At 34.9% G+C, this 23,031-nt stretch overlaps 1 long non-coding RNA gene across 1 annotated transcript; it reads left to right on the top strand.

The window, feature by feature from the left end:
- Nucleotides 1-220: 220 nt before the first annotated feature.
- Nucleotides 221-2,091, top strand: LOC114303882 (uncharacterized). The gene is made up of 3 exons (XR_014356215.1): nt 221-972; nt 1,102-1,383; nt 1,730-2,091. It is a non-coding gene; the product is annotated as an uncharacterized LOC114303882 (long non-coding RNA).
- Nucleotides 2,092-23,031: the final 20,940 nt, after the last annotated feature.

The following is a 23,031-nucleotide window of genomic DNA, read 5'->3' as shown; positions in this document are numbered from 1 at the left end:
TTGATTACTTTTAAAAACTTATTTGTAGAGAAAATTTCCCAAATCTTTTTCAGAAATTCAAACCAAACGAACCCAAACAATCTGAATTTCGGCTAGAGGCAACAACAAAGGAACAATGCAAAAAAGACAGGAGTCAAGAAGAGTTGTCCAAAAAATTTCTAATGCTGTGTTTGGCAAGTTATGGTGGGTCTTCTGTATTCTACTCTGTCCTCAAATTCATATCAATTGGTTCATCAGATCAATCCTTGCAATTACAAGAAATTCAATTCCCTTCTAGTGATAATGGTGACTGCTTCGGGATGGGTTTTGGAGTTGAATTTCTTGTAATTACCCAGGTATGATTTTAAATTTTGCATAACAATTTTCTTTCTAAATCATTTTCGTTTTTTTGGCCAAGAACATATAAATTTGACCCGACAACTCCAAAACCCATCCCGAAGCAGTCACCATCATTACTAGAAGGGAATTGAATTTCTTGTAATTACAAGGATTGATGAACCAATTGATATGAATTTGAGGACAGAGTAAGAAACAGAAGAACCACCATAGCTTGCCAAACACAGCATTAGAAATTTTTTTGCAACTCTTCTTGATTCCTGTCTTTTTTGCATTGTTCCTTTGTTGTTGCCTCTGGCCGAAATTCAGATTGTTTGATGCTTTTGAATTTTGGAACTGAAGTTGCGTCTGTGCTGATGTAATGGTCACCACTCTGGTTGAGTTTTGTGACCTGCGTTTTCTACTGGGGGCCAACAGAGTCCAGATCCCTACCGTGGTGTCAAAAGGACATCGTTTTGACAATAAATTGAAAAAAAAAGTTTCCTGCTCCTTTTGCGTTTCTCCTTCAATCGTTGAGACAGCCCTAACCCTCAAGATAGGCGGACTCGAATGGCTCCTCCGACGCAGAGGAGGGTGGGCGACGGCGACTCCGGAGGCGACAGCGACTGCAACTAGGCGAGATGAGGCGGCGGTGAGGTATCCTATTCCATCTTCATTCTCATGTGGTGCTTAAATATGTATGTATATATATGATTTATATGTATATATATATATATATATGTGTATGATTTATTGATTTGAATTTCTTGGTGCTTTCGTAAATAGGTTTGATTTCTAGGAGTTTGCTCCCCTCTTTTCCTTTCTCTCTCATCAGTTTCAAAGCCCTAATCAGTTTCAAAGAACAGAGGAATGGTCTGAACTGAACCCCCTCCATCGATTCTTTGTCTTCCCTTTCCATCCAATCTTCTATGGCGTCAATGTCTTGATTTGTTGCCAAAGATTGCAGATTGCAGCCTCACCATGCTCTTTACAAGCAAAACTATTTGCTTACCTGTAAGGAAGATTGAATCCACAAAAATAGTGGAAAAGATGAGTGATTGGGGTAAGGTAATCCATCTTCCTGTGTTGTCAAAATTGCACATATGATGTGTATGTAGTTAGGCATCAATGAATTGTGTTAGTATAATGTTCATTTCTTAGTTTACTGTTTGATTGAGCTGATTCACAATTGTTGTTTTTATTGAATGAAATTGTTATATGTCTCAAACCAGAGCAGTTCAATTTTTTCCACTTCACATGAGTGTGTGTGTCATTGGAAATTAATTTTGTTAAATCTATAATTATGAACATTAGGGTTGAAGCCATAGACACAATAGTGATGAATTTGTTGTGAAGTGTTAATTTGGGCTTCTTTTTTTTTTTTTTTTCCTTTCTTCTCCTCTTCTTTTTGCAGGGTTGAAGCCCAACTAAGTGTACTATTATCAATGTGGAGATCATTCTATACCAGCAATGAGTAATGTGTCCTACAAATGCAACGCAAAGTGGTGATGGAATTATAAGAGAGAGTTGTGCTACAAAGTGAACTTATAAGATACGGAGAGTGTTAGTGAACAGCTTTGATTTTTGACCGCGAAGATGCAACAAGCAATAAACTTTTGATTGTATAATTGGTGTTACTTGTAATTGCTATTATTTTAATTATGAAGAAGTAACTATGTTTCAATGTTGTAATTGGCTAGTTTGATTCTTGAAATGGTTGGGAATGTAGAACTTCTGAAAATTGTGAAATTTGAAATGTTGTTGCTATTATTGAAATAGTTGGGAATTTAGAAGTTTTGAAAATTGTTGATTTTGAAATGTTGTTGCTATTATTGAAATGGTTGGGAATGTATATCAGTGCTGTTTTTGCCATCTTGACAAATATTAAGGCTTTTTGATGATTGTCCAAATACATAGATGGAATGCTATAGAAACAACCAAGTTCACACACCAGGTGAGAATTTTATTGGAAAAAACAAACAGTCCAGTGTAATGCTGGAAAACTTTAAGCAGTCTTCATCCTTAGTTTATCATTCAGTCAATTAACACAAGGTTGAAATCAATTAACATCAAGGCAATTAAACCGTAACATTTTGTCCATTAACATAATAAGGCTGTAATCAATTAACATTCAATTAATTAATTGTTCATATCAAGGATTTTAGTTTGAACATAAGGCTGAAATTACTAAAACAACATCCAACTAAAATAACATCTAACTAAACCAAAACATTGTATCTTTCATCGCATCAGTGCGTCATTTGAAGGACCTTCATCTACGTGACTGCCAGCAGGATTGTTTTAGGCTTGAGATGTGAGTCTTGAATTGCAAAGTGACGAACACTTGAATCTTAAATCAACTCCTAGAAGAATGTGGGAGCAACATCCCCAATTTCGATTTCCAACAATAATTGTCCAACTCATTAATAATATTGTTCCATTACCTACAAAAGCACAAGGATTTCAATTATCAATGATTTGAATTAAAATGGAAACCCCAATTTCAATAAAAATGATACAAAAAATTTACAACAAAAATGATAAAAGAGTTTTAGCAACAACAGTGATTTAACCGTCATTATGTCGTTGCAAAGAAACAATAAAATATTTAAATATAAATAAGGATCAATTTAAGAATAATAGTCTGATCATTGAAAACCAATTAAGTCAAAATAAATAAATTGGCTTCTAACCACAATTGTTCAACTCATCATCAATCACAGTTTTTTTTTTTTTTTTGGGTAATTACAATTGTTTTATTCCATTACCTGCAAAAACATAGATTGTATGGCACACCAAAAAAGAATTCCAATTCAATCCTAATTAAACACAATTACTGTATTATCATCTTTACAAAAAATTTATGTTCTTCCAAGTCATCAAAGTAAGATATCAAATTACTTCAAAGTTTAGCAAATCTTTTCAACAGGTCCTAACTTGAGACATCATGCACAGCCACAACCAATTGTTGCTATTCAATCACAAAATCTACAAATTAATAATCACAGATTACCTTGACCATTGTATGAGCAAAAACAGAAGTACAGTCACAGTGAAACTAGGAACTCAGAAAATTACAAATCAAATATGAAAAATATTATAGGAAAAGCCATGTTATATTTGCTTTAACAAATCCCATGCAGGTCCCTCTTGTTCAAACAATGTAATTGAAGAAATCTCAAATTTTTTTATAGATACAGAGTGATTTGGAGAATCAAAAATTAATATGCTCAGATGAAAAATCATACATACAATTTGATTTTTGGATTCCTATTTTTTGGAAGGAGAAATCGTAAAGGGGAAAGGAGGGGAAAAAAACCCCTAGAAATCAAACCCATTTACGAAATCAACAAGAAATTCAAATCAAGAAATCATATGCATATATATATACATATAAATCATATATATATATATATTAATCCGCCTACTCCACACAATATTATTAAATACAATGGTTTAGTCATTTCCATATTATTAAATACAATGGTTTAGTCATTTTTGATAATCGCACTACTCCACACAATCGTAATCATCATCATAATCATCTTAATCTGCCTCTTTTGGTATCAGAGCCAAGTTGTTGATATGTTGAGTTATTGTTGTGTTATCCTCCTGATTAATTCTTCTTTTTCTTTTCTATTTAATTGAATTCTAGTCTCATGATTCTTTTCACTTATCTATTTCCACTTTGTCAGTAGCAACCCACATTTCGTCCCAATCCAGTGTAAGTCCTTAGGTTCAGGCAGTCGAAGGATATAGGGGTTCCCGGAAAGGGTACGAGTGAACACATAGTATGTGAAAACATGATAAGTTGTAATTGAATTTTGGAATTTTGGAATTTAATTTTATAGATTTAAAATGAGTAGATTATTCAGAAGTAACTCTTCCATTAGCTCTCGATCTACAACTTTAACTTCTATACCTAATACAGACTTAGTAATCAATGAAGAAGAACATGAATATCAAGATGTTAAAATTGATTTAAGCTGGAATATCCCAACAGTTAAAACTAAAGAAATTTACCGAACTAGATTTTTAAAATCTACTTTTAATGTTGATCTTCAAGTCAAAACTGTTGAATATGTTTATGCATTAACAAAAATTCGAGAAACCTGCCAATTGTTATCTAAAGCATCTATCCAAAACATCTCAAAGATGGTCATAATTTTATTCACTTAGGATTAGTCCAGGTCGGACTTAACCCCTTAACTCAACAAATTAAAAATACTTTTGTTCTTTTATGTTTAAGAGATGCACGATTTATTAATTATCATGCTAGTGTTATAGGAATGATGGAATCTGGTCTTCATAAAGGTCCTGTCCATTTTAACTGCTTTCCTGATTTTCCTTTAAGTCTTCGTGATCCTCATATACTTAAAGCTTTGACATTAAACATTCAATTATTTGGTGAATTTACTAACATGTTAGAAAATGTCCATAATATTTCTTTAGTTTATCGAATCTATTACAAACACATTAAAACCAATCTAAATGTTCAAGCTTTGCGGAAAAGCCCCAAAGATAAATCATTACTTATTCAAGGAAGTACAACTTAAACAAATATTTTTGTTCCTAAAATGATTACTTGGAAAGATATTAATCTCCCTGATGATTGGGTTACAGTCAATGAAAATTATTCCCAAAATCAACAATCCTCTACTAGTCATGATATTCAAAATATCCAACAATTCAATGATGCTTCTGTCCATATTAGATTTAATAGACCTTCTAGTCAATTTCTCGTCATAGTACCTCTAGCTTACCTACTGAAACTGATGAAAATGAAATCTTCAATACCCCTTTATTTACCAGAAGCGATAGAAAACTTAATCTTAATGAACCTTATTTTCAATCCCAACATACACATAGTAAATTAAAAGGAATTGATAACTCCTTTACTTATCAAATTAGCAAACCAGTTTACTCTACTCACACACATCTTCAAGAAGAAGATACTGTTTCTCAAGACTCCCCTACTCAAACTGATTTTGAAGTAGTTCCTCCTGTTAACCCACAATTATTAACTTTCAGTAAACCCTTTACTCCAAACCTTAACAAACTACATGATGAATTTAAATCCAAAGCCAATAAGTTAAAAAGACAAGATAATAGGAATACTTATGATACAAAACAACAATCTAAAATTACCAAAAAATAGTATAAATTTATGATCGAAATTAATACTAAAATTAATTTCTTTGATTATTTAGAAAACTATTATCAAAAAATAAATGTTATTACCAAAACTAAATGGAAACTTCTTCTACCACTTTTATTTCATCTAGTCATTCTCCGTTAGAAACCATTCTAATTGAACACAAAGGTGCTGTAGCTAATGCTTCTCCTTTTAAATTTCCTGGTGATGAATCTGAAATTATAAAAGTTATTGAACAAAATAATTACACCAATCAATGTTTAAAAACTATTGGTAAGCAACTAGATAAAATTGAAACTTCCTTTGAAGACTATTCTACTAGTCATACTTCTGTAAGTAAACCATTAGATAAACCACTTGTTAATCTTCCTAGTACTAGAAAACGATTAAGCCTAGTTACTCAAGATCATACTACTGTTGATGCTATTGAAAAAATATTTAGCAAAATGTCTACATCTATAAGTAAAGGAATTACTGTCTTAACAGAACAACCGCCATTAGAATTTCCCAGTCATTCTGATACATCTATTGATAATGAAATTAATCATCTGACACAACAATTTCAACCTTCTAATCTTAATAGGATTACACATCCTAAAGTTAATCCTACCACTCTTACCAAAAATTGGTACACTAAACCTACACCTCCGGATCTCCAATTTGAAGAAACCAATATCATCAATCAATTCTCTGTTTTTGCCAAAAAATTATATAAACGAAATATAGATGGTCTTACTGAATACCAAATTTTACAAAAACTCAATCATTTGTCTATGGTTTCCAATAGTTACCTTACAAATTATCTTGATTATACCCAATCTGAAATAGTAATCTTAATCATTACTGGATTTACTGGTATACTCAAATCTTGGTGGGAATAAATATCTTACTCCCGATCAAAGAGAATCTATACAATATGTTGTTCAAATGAATGATGAAGGTTTTCCTATCTTTGATGAAGAAATAGGTTCAACTATACTTGATGGTATTAATACTTTAATATATACAATAGTCAAACATTTTATTGGAACACCTACGAATATTCATTCTCGTATCTATGATCAATTAAGGAACCTAACCTGTCCTACTTTAAGTGATTTTAGGTGGTATAAAGATGTTTTTACCTCTCGAGTAATGCTTAGGGATGATTGCACCAAGTCATTTTGGAAAGAAAAATTTATTAATGGATTACCCAGCCTTTTTGCCCATAAAATTAGGGATGTCCTTAGTCAATCTACTGGTATTATAGAATATGATAATTTAACCTATGGTGATATTATTAGCATTATTAAAAAAGGATTAAAAATGTGTATTGATCTGAAACTTAGTCAAAAAGCTGCTAAAGAGAAACATAAAGCTAAATATGAATTAGGTAATTTCTGTGAACAATATGGTCTACCTCCCGCAGCTCCTTCACGACGAAAAACTAGTAAAAACAAAATACAAATTCTTCTAAATACCCCACTAAATATAAAAAGAAACATTACCCTTCTAAATCCACTGATAAGTATTATACTAACCCTAAAAAGAAATACCATAAGAAATCTAAAAAAGAATCCAAACCTACTCAAGATGTTACCTGTTATAACTGTGGTAAAAATGACCATTATTCTAATAAATGTAAAGTAAAAGAAAAACTTAAGACTAAACTTAACCAGTTACAAATTACTGAAGAAAATCAACAACAAATATTTGACATATTCAAATTAGCAAATACTCCAAATCCATCTCCTGCTCAATCTAGTAGTTCATCTGACAATAATATTTCCTCTAGTAACATTTCTACTTATTATTCCCCTATTGATAGTACTAACAATGAAATTGAATTCGGATGTAATGATACTTGTTGTAAAACAGTTAATGTTCTTAGTAAATCTTAACAAGAAGAAACTGCTCTTATTGAATTAATTAGTAAATTAGAAAACCTTGAATTAAAGAAACAATATACAAATAAGTAAAAATCCTTATTAATGAAGAAAGATAATAAACCTAAACATGATAAACCACTCATTAGCTTAAATAAAACTTTAGACCGATTTAAAAAAGAAAAATATAAAGAAATAACTTTACAAGATTTACAAAATGAAATTAATCAAATTAAATTAACCATTCAAGAATTGAAAACTAAAGACAAATCTTTAGAAGACGAACTTGCTATCTTAAAAATCAATAAAGGTCTTAATGACTTTCAACAATCAAATAAATCTGCTTCTGAATCAGGATCTGAATTGGAACCTGATCCTGATAAAGTCATTTTTGATAATCGCACTACTCCACACAATAGTGATCATGATAATAATCATCTTAATATAATTAATCGGATTAATATTCAAAAATGGCATTTAAAAGTAAAATTAGTAATTAATGATTTTGAAATTGAAGTCATTGCATTAATTGATACTGGTGTTGATTTAAATTGTATTCAAGAAGGTTTAATTCCTACCAAATATTATCATAAATCTACTGAATAACTAAGTTCTGCCAATGGAAGTCAAATGCATATCAACTATAAATTACCTGAGGTACATACTTGTCAAAATAATGTTTGTTTTAAAACATCTTTTGTCTTAGTTAGAAACTTAACAGATAAAGTCATTTTAGGCACGCAATTTATCTTTCTATCATATCCTTTTACTACTACTAATAAGGGAATAACTACACAAGCTTTTGGTCACACAGTTACTTTTAAATTTTTGTCTCCTCCTGAGATCAAAGAATTAAATCAATTAAAAGAATGTTCCATTTCTCAATCTATTAATCGATTAATTAAACAACTTAAATTTCTCAAAGAAGAAGTTAAATATAAAAGAGTTGAAATTCAATTAACTGATCCTCTTTTAATATCTAAAATTGACAACTTTAAACGCCAATTGGAAAATATTGTTTGTTCTACTTTGCCTAGTGTCTTTTGGCATAGGAAAAAACATGTAGTTACACTCCCCTACATTAAAATTTTTAATGAACGTCAAATACCTACTAAATCTCGACCTATTCAAATGAATCGTGAATTGGTAGAAATGTGCAAAAAAGAAATTAATGAACTATTAAAAAATAATATTATTAGTCATAGCAAGTCACCTTGGTCTTGCCCTGCTTTTTATGTTAACAAAAATGCTGAACTTGAACGTGGAGTTCCCTGTCTAGTTATTAATTATAAACCATTAAACAAAGTTCTAGAATGGATTAGGTATCCAATCCCTAATAAAAAAGATTTAATTAAAAAACTTCGTCAAGCTGTTATTTTTAGTAAATTTGATCTAAAAAGTGGATTTTGGCCAATACAAATTCATCCTAACGATCGTTATAAAAATGCTTTTACTACCTCTTTTGGTCATTACGAATGGAATGTCATGCCGTTTGGCTTAAAAGATGCTCCTAGTGAATTTCAAAATATTATGAATGAAAATTTTAATCCATTTAGCCATTTTTCCATTGTCTACATAGATGATATCCTTATTTTCTCTAAGTCTATTGATGAACATTGGAAACACCTTAATTCCTTTTTCCATCTTATTAAATACAATGGTTTAGTCATTTCTGCTCCTAAGATTAAACGTTTCCAAACTAAAGTACGATTTTTAGGATATGATACCCACCAAAGTACTATTCTTACATACATATTTAAGCACCACATGAGAATGAAGATGGAAGAGGAGAGACCTGACCGTTGCCTCACCTCGCCTAACGCAGTCGTCGTCGCCTAACCTTCTCTGCGTCAAAGGAGCCATTCAAGTTCGCCTCTCTCTTGAGGGTTATGTATCAACGATTAAGGGAGAAAGGGAAAACAGAGGAAAAAAAATATTTTGAATTTAATGCCAAAACGACGTCGTTTTGGAATCACGGTAGGGACCATGGCAGGAAACTATGGCAGAGGATTTGGACTCGGGACGAACATGGGATATCAAAATGAGTTTGGATCCTCTTCCATGCCTTCCTACGGCGTTCCCTGCCATGGTTTAAACGACGTCGTTTTGAGGATTTTTTTTCTTTTTCCTTTTGCCATTTTTGTTGAGAGCTGAGAACCTAACCCATACACTACGGAGACGGTGATGAGGCGAGGCGAGGCGATGGAGATCGTGGTGAGGCGAAGCTAGGTAATGGCTGCAGTAAGGCCAAGCGACAACAACGGAAGATGATCCGGATTGTCCTTTCCTCACCACACCAAATAAACACTCATAAACCCTCTCATCTTCTCCTGTTTTTCCTCCTCATTTTCTCTCTCAAAAAGGTGTGATTACAAAATCTACAATTTCACATCAAATAGTGTCAAATTTTGCAAGGAATATATGTGGTGGTGAGTAGAGCTTTCTTGATTTTGCTAACCTTTGCTGTCAATGTTTTCCATCTTTCTTCGAGGATAGTTAGGTTGAAGAAAAGACGGAATGATGAGTAATTAACTCATTTTGATTTTGTGTTTGGATTATTAAGTGGTAATATATATACCTCCGGACCTTGTTTCTTCAGATAGGTTTTTTTTTGTGAGAGGATGTAAGGTTAAAATATAACTTTGGTTTGAAGAACATTTTCAGCAAAGTTAATGATGTGGCTTCTTTTTCGCTTAAAAACATTGAAATTGTTATTTTTTTTCTTTAAATCGATAAGTTGTCAAATATTCTTGGAGAATGGATGAGGTTTACTTGCAGGTTTTGAAGTTGTCAATTAGTTAAAATGAGGCCATGAATCGGGACCCTACAATAACGAACGAATGAGGACAACCGGCAATGGATGACCAGCGACAAAAGCAAAGTTTCCAAATCTCTTGACCCACTTGACCATTGAAGTTGTTGAGCGAGAGGTTTATTAAAAAAACCAGTCATTTTGTTGTTTGACAAATCAATGTGATTCAATAAAAGAAGAACCAAATTGGGTTTTGAATTTACTTCGATTTTGCTGCTTGAGATGGCTAGCAATCAGCAATACCAGGTGAGAATGAATATTGCAAGACCTCATCGCCTCAGTCGTAGCCGACTCACCATGCTTTCACCTACTACTCCGTTTCACCTTTGCTTCTCTCAACGGGTTAGGGTTCAAGCAAAAAAAAAAAAAAAAAAAAAAAAAACCAAAACGACGTCATTTTGGAGAGCACGGCAGAGGATCTGGACTCAAGGTCCGCACTCTATCAGAACTGGAATTGGCTTCACACACACTCACAGTGGGGTGTTCACGGGGTCGACTTGGTTTGGTTTTACACTATGTTTGGATTGAGTGATTATAGCGATCCCGGTTATCCCTTTACTGTTCTGTTGTATTCCGGACTCGGTTCCGTGAGGTTGGTGGTGGTATCTATCTTGTTGTGTCCTTTACTTCCACATGATTGAGTTTTAGGATGTTTTGAACAGGGTTGTTACAGGTTGGTTAGGCCTTGGTTTCAATTCCTTGTTGTTCGGTTTTTAGGCGTTCCGCTCGAGCGGGTCTTATTGCGCTCGAGCGGGGATTGCACACCTCCAGTATTTCGGGTGTCTGCAAAACTTCTGCAGATGTGATTTTTGCGCTCGAGCGGGTGTGTTTACGCTCGAGCGGTGGCGCTCGAGCGGGTCGGTGGGCGCTCGAGCGGGTAGTACTTCCAGAGTATAAGTTCTGGGAGGGGGAAATCCACGCTCGAGCGGACTGGTTTTCGCGCTCGAGCGGACTGGTTTTCGCGCTCGAGCGGAAGTGCTTTATTCTTGTGTCTTAACGCTCGAGCGGGACTTATTGCGCTCGAGCGTGTTCAGATTTTTGTTCTTGGCGCTCGAGCGTCGTGTTCTCTGCTCGAGCGGGTCATACGTATATGAGTTATCCGCTGGGTGATTTCAAATCACTTTTTGCTTTTCTTTCTCTCTCCTACTTTTTCTAAAAGCCATTTTGAGAGTTCCTCTCTCTAAAATCTTGCCTTCTCTCTAGATTTTGATCTAGCTAGGGTGAGTTCCTCACCTTCGGCCTTTGTAAAAGTTGTGTTGATCGTCGAGGGCGTCGTTTTCATCCGAGAATCTTGGTCTTTGGAGCATTTTGATTTTGGTCTTCATCTCCATTGGAGCTCAAACTTTGAGGTAGGGATAACCTACTCCTTACTATAAGCTTTGTCTTTAAATTTTAGTATTTTGAGATGTTGGGGAAGGTTTGGTAATTTTGTGAAAGTTTGGGGCTTTTATGTAAATTTTACAAAAGTTGGGGTTTTTATTTATATAAAACCTAAATGCATGTTTGGCATGGGAAAGTGGAATTAATGTTGAAACATTAATGAAAATGGAACCTAAGGGTTGTAATGTAAATTATGGGAAATGCCCTAATTACATTGGTTAATTAATTTGCATAATTAATTATGAGAAATGAGGAATTGATTTGGGAAGTTATGGGATAAAAGGGTGTAGTTGGATCATTTATCACTCACCTAGTTGGAATGTTAATTATATATCCATTGTCGCATTTATTTTCTGTATAGAAATAACTGTTTTGGGCTATCGGTGGAGGATAGTCTTGATTGTTGTAGACAATGCATGATGATTAGGCAAAACTGAAACTAATCACTGGAATGTGTCATTGAGATTGACGATCGAAAGAATACATTAAATTTATGTATTGTGTGATGATGTGTATAATTATTGTTTATATGCATTGTGTTGTGTTGGAGGAGATAGGGGATGTACTCCACGGTTTAGGGAAAAATAGGGGATGGATCGGATGTTGTTGGGAGGAGATAGGGGATAGACTCCGTAGATAGAGCTCATATGCTTATCTAGTAATGTGTTGACAGAGCTCATATGCTTGTCATTGGAAGTGTGATAGTGCTCATATGCATATCTGTGGAAGTGATGATATAGCTTGTATGCTTATCTGTTGTTGTGTGATATAGCTAGTATGCTTATCTAATATGAAATGGGAAGTGTTTGATATGAGTCACTGTCTCATATGAATTGTTTGGCCAGGTTCTGAGCCATGGTTGTAAATTGAGAATTGAAAGGAATTGGAAAATGAATTGTAACATGGACTTGCATGTCAAGGAACTGTAAAGTGTGATAAGAGAAAGTATCAGTGTTGGCCATCTATCAACTGCTAATCTTTTAGTCATTGTTCATATTTGGTTTAGTGTATTTCTACTGGGCTGTGGCTCACCCTATATGGGAATATCATTTTCAGGTACAGGTAGCATGCCACCTCCAAGGACGTAGCTTGGGAGGCTAGAGGCAGGCGGACTTTTGTAGTTTTATTTCTTTGATGTATTACATGTATATTCAAGCCAAGGGCTTAATGTGTAAATGAGTTAGTACTCTTTTGTTGTAACCAAGTGTTAACTTGGAAAGCTGTAAGCCTCTAGGGCATTTGCTTTTATTGTTAACATGTAATACTTCTGTAATGGAACTCTGATGAATAGAAGAATGTGGAGTTTTTATATATCAATGCATGTCTCTATTGATGGGTTTAATGTTATTATTTTGAGGGCGTTACAGTGATTTGGAGAGAAAATAAAAGAAATGGAGATATATGTATTTCTCTTACTTGTTTGGATAACTTAAGTGAAGAGAAATGGGAAGAAACAGAGAGAAATCCATTTCTTTTATAACTCTCATTTTCAATCTTCCCAAAAGTAGAGAGATTGGTGGAGAAAAGAAACCAACAAATTCTTATATTTTCATAATACCAATTTTGTCCCTGTAAAAATAAAAGAAATAAAATGATTGACACCCATGTCCTCAAGATAGTGACAAAATATAAAAATGTTATTTTGGTAATATAACATAAAACAGTTTCTTTTCTTTTCTCTTATGAAATCCAACCAAACAAAAAGGAGAAAAATTACAATAATTTCTTTTCTTTAATTTCTTACTTATCCAAACAAGAAGGAGAGAAATCATAATCATTTCATTTCATTTCTTTTCTCTTATAACTTAAGTAATTATTTCTTTTCTTTTCTTTTCTCTCCTAGGTTCCCAAACATAGCGTTAGTGTTAAACCGTCACCCAATCTTACTGTAGATTTTCTTTTCGAAATTCGCTATCACAGCTTCAAATTATTGCTTCACCATCTGCTTGCCTATTTGTGAATAAAAAGAAGGGTTGTGAAGGGAGAGAGAGAACAAATGCTCTCTAGTATATCACTCGTGATATACTAGAGAGCATAAAGGAATTACACAGGTATACTCTCAATTACCTAGCGAATCCACGCCTGAATTGAATCAACCTCTATGTGCCTCTTCCAACCCCGTCTTCACCTCGGAATTGTCTTGACGATGAGCCACTCCGGAATCCACCAAAGCTTCAGGCTCGAATTCTTCAGAATCCACTGAAGAACAACTCTCTCTTTTGTGTAGAATTAAACAAACAATCCTTTGATGTAAATTTCTAAAACCATGAGTTGAATACTCAATCAAAACATCAAAGAAAACTAGCAAAATATCCCCATATATAAACCTTAGAATCCAAAAAGAAGATCTGGAGGACTTGTCCAAGTTTTGGGAGAAACCCAACTACTTATAGAAAACCAAAGTAATCCTAGTTCTGGAAGAAAACCAATTCCTTATAGAAATCCAAGAATCTGTGTTCGCGCGGTCCGCTCGAACGTGGGAATTCTTGTTTGAGCGGAGGCTTCAAAATTGTGTGATTCATATAGGCTTCACGCTCGAGCAAAAGTTTCCACGCTCGAGCGTCGAATCACACCATCCAGTACTTTTTCAGGCGGAGCAGAGATGCTGTGAGCTTGCAATCCTCGCTCGAGCGTCACTTTCCCCGCTCGAGCGGGACGACCAAAATTGAAAAATCTGGAAAACTAGATCCTATTACAACCTCGGTTTTGATCCATGGAAATTGACAAAGGCACGATTCGGGTTGGATTCGCATCTAATAAACTCATAGTCTCACTAAAATAAAAGGTGCGAAAACAAATACAACTGAAAGGAGTTTTGTCAAACGGGGTTGTGTAGACACCCCATTTTTGACCGTCCTCAAGACTTGGACGTCACTGCTTGAACACTCGGTGATCATCCATGTTTTGTGTTCGTCTTGAGTTCCCGGAGGCCTCGGCTACGCGCCTTGCCTCAGGATCTCTCGACTCGACCGTTTTGTGTCTGGTTTTACACCAAACACTTGTGTTTTTGCTTTGGAGGGCAGGGAATGGCTTTTGGGACATCCCCACACTCCACCGGCCATGGCTTGAGGCCACCGGCTGTGTTATGTTGCCATCGGCCAAATGTGATGGCCGGCCGGCCAATTTGACTGCCGGTCGGCCACTTTGATGACCGGCCGGCCAAATGTGGTTTTCAACAGATATTTCTGCAGACAGCTGACAGCTGTCATTCCAAGCCATACCCCAGCCCATGCCTGGACGTGGGGAGCTCTGAGGAGCTGCAGATTGATATATCTCTATATCAATCAAGCTTTCTCAAGAGGGAGAGAGATATACAAGAGGAAGAGGAGGAGATATACAAAAAGAGCAAAAAAATCTCCCTCTCTCTCTACATTTTTCTGCCTCTCTCTCTAAGGTTTAGGGCTTGTTTGTGCTCAAAAGTGCATTTTCTTTGCACTTTTGCATACAAACACCTAGTTCCCTACTCCTTTTATTGAGCTAAGGTCCTTGGAGGTGATTTTTGGGTTGATTTGAAGCCTTTTCTTGGTCCAAAAGTTGCTGATTTACTGCTGTGCTTCAAGGGTGAGCTTTTACCCCTTTTAAGCCTTATTTTCATAGCTTGTTTTGCCATATTTGCAACTATTTTTGAGCTTAACATATAACATAGAAAAGTATTTTTTTTGAGTGCTCTAAATAGTTTGTTAAGGGTGTTTTAAGCTTTGGGGTTGTTTGACCCCTCTTAGGGCTTGTTTGGCCCTTGCTTTGTGCCATTTCGGTTGAGCTCCGGGACCATTGTGTTTGGGCCTCCTCACCACTGAAATCTTGAGGGATTTTAGTGATGAGGATGGTGCCTTGAGGTCCTAGGAAGGAGAGGGCCACCCCCTCTCCTTGTTGTCCTTGAAAAGGGCCATTTTTAGCCTCTTGAGGGAGCATATAGTTTGAGTGTGTATTGACCATGCCTTGACTGATTTTCATGCTTATTATGTCATAATATAGCATTGTTGTATGTTGGTTTTGGTACACCATGTTTGTCTAGCATACGTACCTTGTAATGCCATGATTTGCCTCAATACATGCATAGCATTTAGACTACCATGCTTTTGTGTTTTGGCCGAGCTTTGTGAAGCTTATATGCATATTTTGATGTTCTAAGGGACTGTTTTAAGTCATTTGAGTCATCCATGCCTTGCTTTGTATAGCTACCATGTAATCCCTCTTGTATGCCTTAAGCTTTGGCCCTTCTAGCATGCCATCCTTGCTTTGTTTCAGTGGTTTGGAACCACTTGACATGTTATTTTAGACCTCATGATGTGCCCATATGCTTGCATTTGATCCCCCTTCAATGTGTTTAAAGGTTGTTGCCTTATGCCCCTTGTTTAGGCCTTGGAGTATGCTTGCATTTTTAGACCACTTAGATGCCATCTAAGTACATCCTTAGCTTTGTTTAGGTCTGCATTAGACCTATTTTAAGTCCCTTTGGCCTTGTGAGGCTTGGTTGACCTAGCCTTGGTTTACCTCCCCTTTGGCTTGCCTTAAATCTTGGACCATTGTTGCATGTTTGGCTTGCCTTATTTACTTGGTTTGGCACCTTTATAACATTTTTTTTAGAGTTTTATGTGCATGCCATTAATCCATGTTTTGTCACTTTTAAGTGTGCTTAAAGGTTGCATGTTTGATGCTTGAGTGTTGGCCCATTAGCATGTGCATGTGTGTGTGTGTGTGTGTTGGCCCTCATTTCCATAGCATTGGCTACTGTTTTGGACCTAGTTTAGGGCTGTCCAATTAGTGTAAGTCCCTTCCTTGCATGCCATTCAAATGTCATTACATTATTCCATGATTGCATGCTTTGGTTGCATGTGTTGCATGCTTAAAATCACTTGCATTGGGTATGCATCCTCTTGGTCAAGTTGTTGGCATATTTGTATGACTTGCATGTTTGCATGGTTGAGTTGCACATTGCATACTTGATTAGCTTGCATGGATTACATGCCTAGTGAGCATTGTGCATTGCATCTCCATGTTACACACTTAGGTTCACATGCTTAGGTTGCATTGTACTAGCATGCATGCTTGGCCTCTTGAATTGCTTGTGATAGAGGTTGAGTTCAATTTGTTTGTTTATGTGCATTGCATGACATTTGAAATGAAAATGCACAACTTGGTCTCTTGGGCCATCACGAATTGAAATGCGCGATTGGTGGTCCGAGAACCAAGGGCCGTATCCCTTTGAGTCACAAACATGACAAGGGATGTGTCGGTGCACACATTCGCTTGAATTGCATTGCCATGCAAAGCTTTGCCCTCTACTACTGTCAAACAGGTCCTGTAGGAATTTTCGGCCGATCGACTACACAGAGTGCCGACCGGCCATCCATCGGTGGCCGATGGATTCATCTTTAGCCGATGACTACCAAATCACAGCCGGTGATGATCCCCTTTGGCCGGTGGCATTCCCCAGCATCCAGTGAGAATATCCTGAGACTTTGGCAGTTTTCAGAGGAGTATAGTAGGGAAAACAGAGGCAGCTTGCGCATGGCAGTGGACTTCTGAGCAAGACCGAGCATGCATTGCATTGGGCTCTTTTCCCGAGGCCGTTTATCGCTTTCTTAGATTAGTTGATTTGCTTAACTAATTTAGTTGGTCTATAATAATTAATTAGTTAGGATAGTTGGTTTGTTATTCGGACTGTATTATTCTTTCGGACTCGGATGTAATAAGTGTGGGTGCGTGTGTGCATGTCTTCCAACCCCCACTTCTTTCTCCCTTTTACTTACCTGCTTTTGATGGTTAGTATTAGGACATGTTTACTTTAGCATACCTTATGCTATGCATACGTGCATCATTCATCAGTATTGCATGCACTAGGCTCGGCGCATCATACTAACTGCATAAGTATTTCAAATCTAACTTGAATACATGCTACTTGTGCATTTTCACATGTCATTTATAGACTAGCCGAGTCTACTCTAGTGACATTCCGTATGCGTTGCATTAGGCATTTAAACATGGACTTGGATCATGCATGATTTCTAACATGTTCTCATTTTGGCACGGAGTACTAGGTAAGCATTTATGCTTTAGCATACCGCATGTGTGTGAGTGTTGTCATAATAGTATGATTACCATGAGGCTAGCTGCTTATGTGATATAACTGCTTGAATGCCTGTGGATGGAGGTTGAATTACTCAAATTGGGATAATGCATTAAAATTGTGAGTTTTAAGCCCACTCGATAGTGGCAAAACCATTTTTTCTAAAAGTCCACTTAAGGGTGGCAAAACCTGCATTTTAGCCTACTTGCGAGTAGCAAACCATTTTCAAAACAAACATGCTATGTTTTGTTCCAATTTAGGCGATTTGGTCTATACTTGTTTGCTGTGCACATAACATAGTAATTCTAGGCTAATAACCGGAATAAGAACACAATGTTTTCAAAAACGGATATCACGGTTAGTAGAGGCCGATCTTCGGATCGGGCGAGAGGGGGTGCTCATAGCTGACCTTCCCCAATCGTACCCAAGCTCCCGAGCCGAGGCAACTTTGGTGATGATGGACACGTGGCCTTTGGCACCGAGTCAGGGTTTCCTAAATTCCCCCATAAAAAATATTTAGGTGGCGACTCTATATCTGGCAAAGCAGTCCATGTTTGGCACTTCTTTCAAAAAATCTGTTTCTCAAAGCGATTTGTTGGATTTGGACTCTTTGGTTCAAATTAAGGACCGTGACACAAATTGAGTCCGAGCTGTAGCGAGGCCCACGGGCGCGTCTACAGGTTGCCAAGAATAAAACCTAACATGATGTAGTAACTACTATTCTATAGTATTTATCTACTTTCGAATATCTCTATGACAACAACCATTAATCCCATTCTCATTCTCCGTTTCAAAACTAGTTCACCGAAATATTCATGTTAACAACAATTCCCAACATGCGCAAATCACAATAGTTAGCCTCTTCAAGGCAAAATGAAAAGCTTTCCAAATAATCACCAAGATTTTTACAAGTTCCACATTTCATGGTACATAGTCAATTCCCACTCTTTCCAACATCACACATTCATATGTTTAACCCACATGTTATCATAATACCTCATATCTCATTCATTCAAATAAAAATTCATTTTCATCAAACATGTTATGAGATTACTCTCATTCATCTTCTTAACACAAAATGATAAAGGATTTCATAGGTATATCCTTATTTTTCCAAAATCCCCAATATCTAGGGTTTTCTTATCAAAATATAGCATTTCCCATTCCCCTTAATAAAGCCCCATTAAAACCCATTTCTTTGATGTGTTTCAAAAGAAGAACATCCTTATTGACAAAAGAAAAGTTAGGATTTTAACCCATTTCTCAAACCCTCTCTAGTTTTGGAGCAAAACAAATTTTACACAAAATTTTTTTTCTCAAGAAATTCTTTAAATCAATCTTCAAGATAGCAAAACTACATATATAACTCAAGAGATTCCCTACCTCAAAGTTTGATGAAGAAATGTTGAAACCCTAGAGCCAAAATGGTTGGTTTTTCAATCTCCACCACACCTAAGGAGCCCTAACCTTTGATCTCCAAAGTTTGAGAGGAAGAGGTAAAGATGATGATGAATCTAGATGCAAAAATCAAAAAGTGTTTTGATGTTTGGGAGGGTTCTCTAGAGAGGAGGAGGAGAAAATAGGGTTTAGAGTGAGAAAAGAGTGTCTAAATTATGTTGCAAGTTCGGCCAAAAAGGCAAAAAAAAACAGAGTTTCGGATGCCCGTTTGCCGCACGTGCAGAGCGCCCCTCCCGCACGTGCGGCCCTCACCCCCGCACGTGCGGTGGTCCTCCCGCACCACCTCCCACTCGTGCCTTTTAGGCAGAAGGCACTCCACCAAGCCACCCTTCTCCTCGCACGTGCGGCTTGGCCTCCCGTACGTGCGGCCCTAGCCAAGTAGTCCAGAAAATTTTGGTTTGGCTCCCGGGCACTCCGGACTCGGTCCCGCACTTCTCTGGAACACTCGTTATCCGACACCAAATGCAATAAGAATAAGAACCTTAATTTCAAGGAGAATTTCCGAATGTTTCAAGTTCAATGACAAAATAAAAGAGAGACAAGGCAAGAAAGAAAGAAAAGAAAAGAGAAGGAAGAAAAGAAGGACCCAGTCGTCACATATTTGAGTAAAACAACTCATTTTTTTTTTATTTCTTTTCCCGATGTGGGATTATCAAATAAAAATTAGCCAATGGAGATTTTCTTAATTATATAAAATTAAGAAAATCAAGAAAATTAGTATGAGATATTGAAACTCTCACAAGGCTTCTCATTAAAAATATCATTTTCTTTATATAATATACTAGTATATCACCCGTACTATGCACGGGATAAAATAATATATTATTTAATAAAAATATGATAATTATATTCTATTTTTTTATATTATGTAAAATAAAAGTAAAATGGAAGCTAGCCAATCGGGATTTTCTTAATTATTTAAAATTAAGAAAATTAAAAAAATTAGTATGAGATATTGATCATAAGTCTCCTTACAAAAAATCTCATTTTGCATATATAAATGAGAGTATAAGATTCATTTTAGGTAAGTGAAATAATTTATTTTTTTCTTCTTTTCTCGATGTGGGATTATAAAATGAAGGTTAAATAAACGCTAGCCAATGGGGATTTTCTTAATTGTTTAAAGGGTAAATTATAAACACACCCCTTGAGGTTTACTTAAACTATAAATTACCCCTATGGTTCTAGAAATTACATTAAGCCCCCTAAGGTTTCTAATTTCATAACAAATAGATCCTTTTATTAATAAATCATCAAGTTAATTAACAGTTTTTAATAATGTTAAAATTTTATTTCAATTAATAATTCAAATAATTTTATTATCGTATAGGTGAACCATTAGAAATTTCACTTTTTTAATTAATTTTGTTAAATAAAAAATTCTGACATGGAGGTATTTGTAATTTTCCAAACTACAGGAGGCAATTTGTATTTTAAGCAAGCCTTAGGGGTTGTATTTGTAATTTACCCTTGTTTAAAAGTTAACAATTGTTTGGGCGAGAAGTTTATTTTGAATCAAGCAATCTTAACCATTTAATTTTTAATTAGGTCAATCTTTAATTTATTTCGAATCAAACAAATTTAGTCAATATATTTTGATAAAACCGTTAAAATCGTAATTAAACCAACGAATCAATCAAACCGAAAAAGTTCACCCTATTGGCTAGGTCAAAGAACCAACCAACTTATACAAAAATTAATTAATTAAAACTTTTAAATTTTATTTTAATTTTAAAATTTAAACTGTTTTGAATTGAAACATACATAATACTACAATATTAAAAGGGAGCATAAGGTTTATATAGTGAAACAATTTATTTTTTTCCTCCTTTTCCTGATATGGGATTGTAAAATAAAAGTTAACAGTTGTTTGGATAGGAAGTTCATTTCTAATCAAGCAATCTCAGTCGTTCAATTTTTGATAAGATCTATCTTAATTTTTTTCAAATCAAACAAATCTAAACAATATATTTTGATAAAACAGCTAAAAACATGGTTAAAGTAGTGAATCAGTCAAATAAAAAATGATTCAGTCTAATCAGCTAAGTCAAAAGACCAACCAATTTATAACAAAATTAATTAATTAAAACCTTTAAATTTTATTTTAAAATTTAAACCATCTTGATCTGAAACATGTACAATATTATAATATTAAATGAGAGTATAAGATTCACTTTATATAAGTGAAACAACTCAGTTTTTATTTCTTTTCTCGATGTGATTGTAATTATTTTTAAGTTAAATATTATGAGAGTTTCAAAATCTCATACAAAATTATTTTTAAAATCAAAACGTCTGTATGGAAGCTAACCAATGGAAATTTTCTTAATTATTTAAAATTAAGAAAATAAAAAAAAAAAAAATTGGTATTGATTATGGGGTTTCTCATTAAAAATCTTCTTTTGCTTATATAAATAGAAGCATAAGATTCACTTTATACAAGTAAAACAATTCACTTTTTCCTTCTTTTCCCGATGTGGGATTGTAAAATAAAATTAAATGGATATGCACATTGGATTGCAGATTGAAACTGTGTTTACAAAAGCACTTTCACATTCCACGGGTGATATGCTAGGAGTATTGTACATGTGTTCTTAAACACACAAAAAAAAAAAAAAAATGGTATTGATTATAGGGCTTCTCACTAAAAATCTTCTTTTACTTATATAAATGGAAGCATAAGATTCACTTTATATAAGTGAAACAATTCACTTTTTTTCTTTCTTTTCCCGACGTGAGATTGTAAAATAAAAGTTAAATGGAAGCTAACCAATGGAGATTTTTTTAATTGTTTAAAATTAAGAAATTTCAATAATTTATATAAATTAGAGCATAAGATTCACTTTATGTAAATGAAACAATTCATTTTTTTCCTTTTTTTTTTTCCCGATTTAGAATTGTAAAATAAAAGGTAAATGGAAGCAAGCCAAAAAGAATTTTTCTTAATTGTTTAAAATTTTAAAACAATTCTATAATTTTAGAATGAGGATTTGGACCTTGTAGAAGGCTTCTCCCTTAAAACTCCCCTTACAATATTCATTTTATATAAGTAAAACAACTCACTTTTTCTTTTTTTTCCCGATGTGGATGTGACGCCCTCAAAATATTATATAAATCATTCATTCACGAGATCTATAGACATAATAGAAATGTTATATTTTCATTCATCAGAGTTAATATTGCAAGAGATATCACATGCCTTACATTTTCATAAACGTTCATCTTGAAACTATAGCATGTAACTCTAATTGAGAACAGTAAAATAAATGCCCTAAGGGCTTACATCTTTCCAAGACTTCGCTTGGTTACAATAAAAGAAGAGTCTAGTCTCTATACAAGTAAAGCCCTCGTCTTGAATAAACATTCAACACAAAAAGGAAATCACAAAAGTGGAGCCTTTAGCCCCTAAGCCTCCCAAGCTATGTCCTTGGAGGTGGCATGTCACCTGTACCTGAAAATAGTTTCCCAAGTAGGGTGAGCCAAAGCGCAGTAGAGACATGCTAAACAATATATGAGAATTAACTAAAATATGAGCATCAGATAAATGTGCAACATTCTTAACCAACACATATTCTTTTTAAGGTCATTCAATATAGATAACCAATATCTCAATTCATTTCCATTCTTCCATTTCGGGTAAAACAATTAACCGAATTCATTATTATCAAAGCAACCAACATGAGACTACAACTCAATGGTTCACAATTTAATACATTCATCAATTCAACACTTCTATTTCTTTCCATTTTACGGAACCACGTCCTAGGGAACCGGCACCCATAAATATATAAGATTTCGGGACTTTCACCCTGGACACTCTGGCCAACTTAATTCTCAATCGAGTTCATCTCTTATCTCCTCCCACACAATGGAGTACATCCTCTATCTCCTTCCAAACAATGATATATATACAATGTATTTAAACACGTTGTCATATACAATAACTAATCAAATCACATATTCAATGACATAATTC

Source organism: Camellia sinensis, chromosome 15, assembly GCF_055761805.1.
Source record: "Camellia sinensis isolate YWXY chromosome 15, ASM5576180v1, whole genome shotgun sequence".
NCBI classification, from domain to species: Eukaryota; Viridiplantae; Streptophyta; class Magnoliopsida; order Ericales; family Theaceae; genus Camellia; species Camellia sinensis.
The sequence above is the reverse complement of the archived record's forward strand: the minus strand, read 5'-3'. Positions and strand labels throughout refer to the sequence as shown.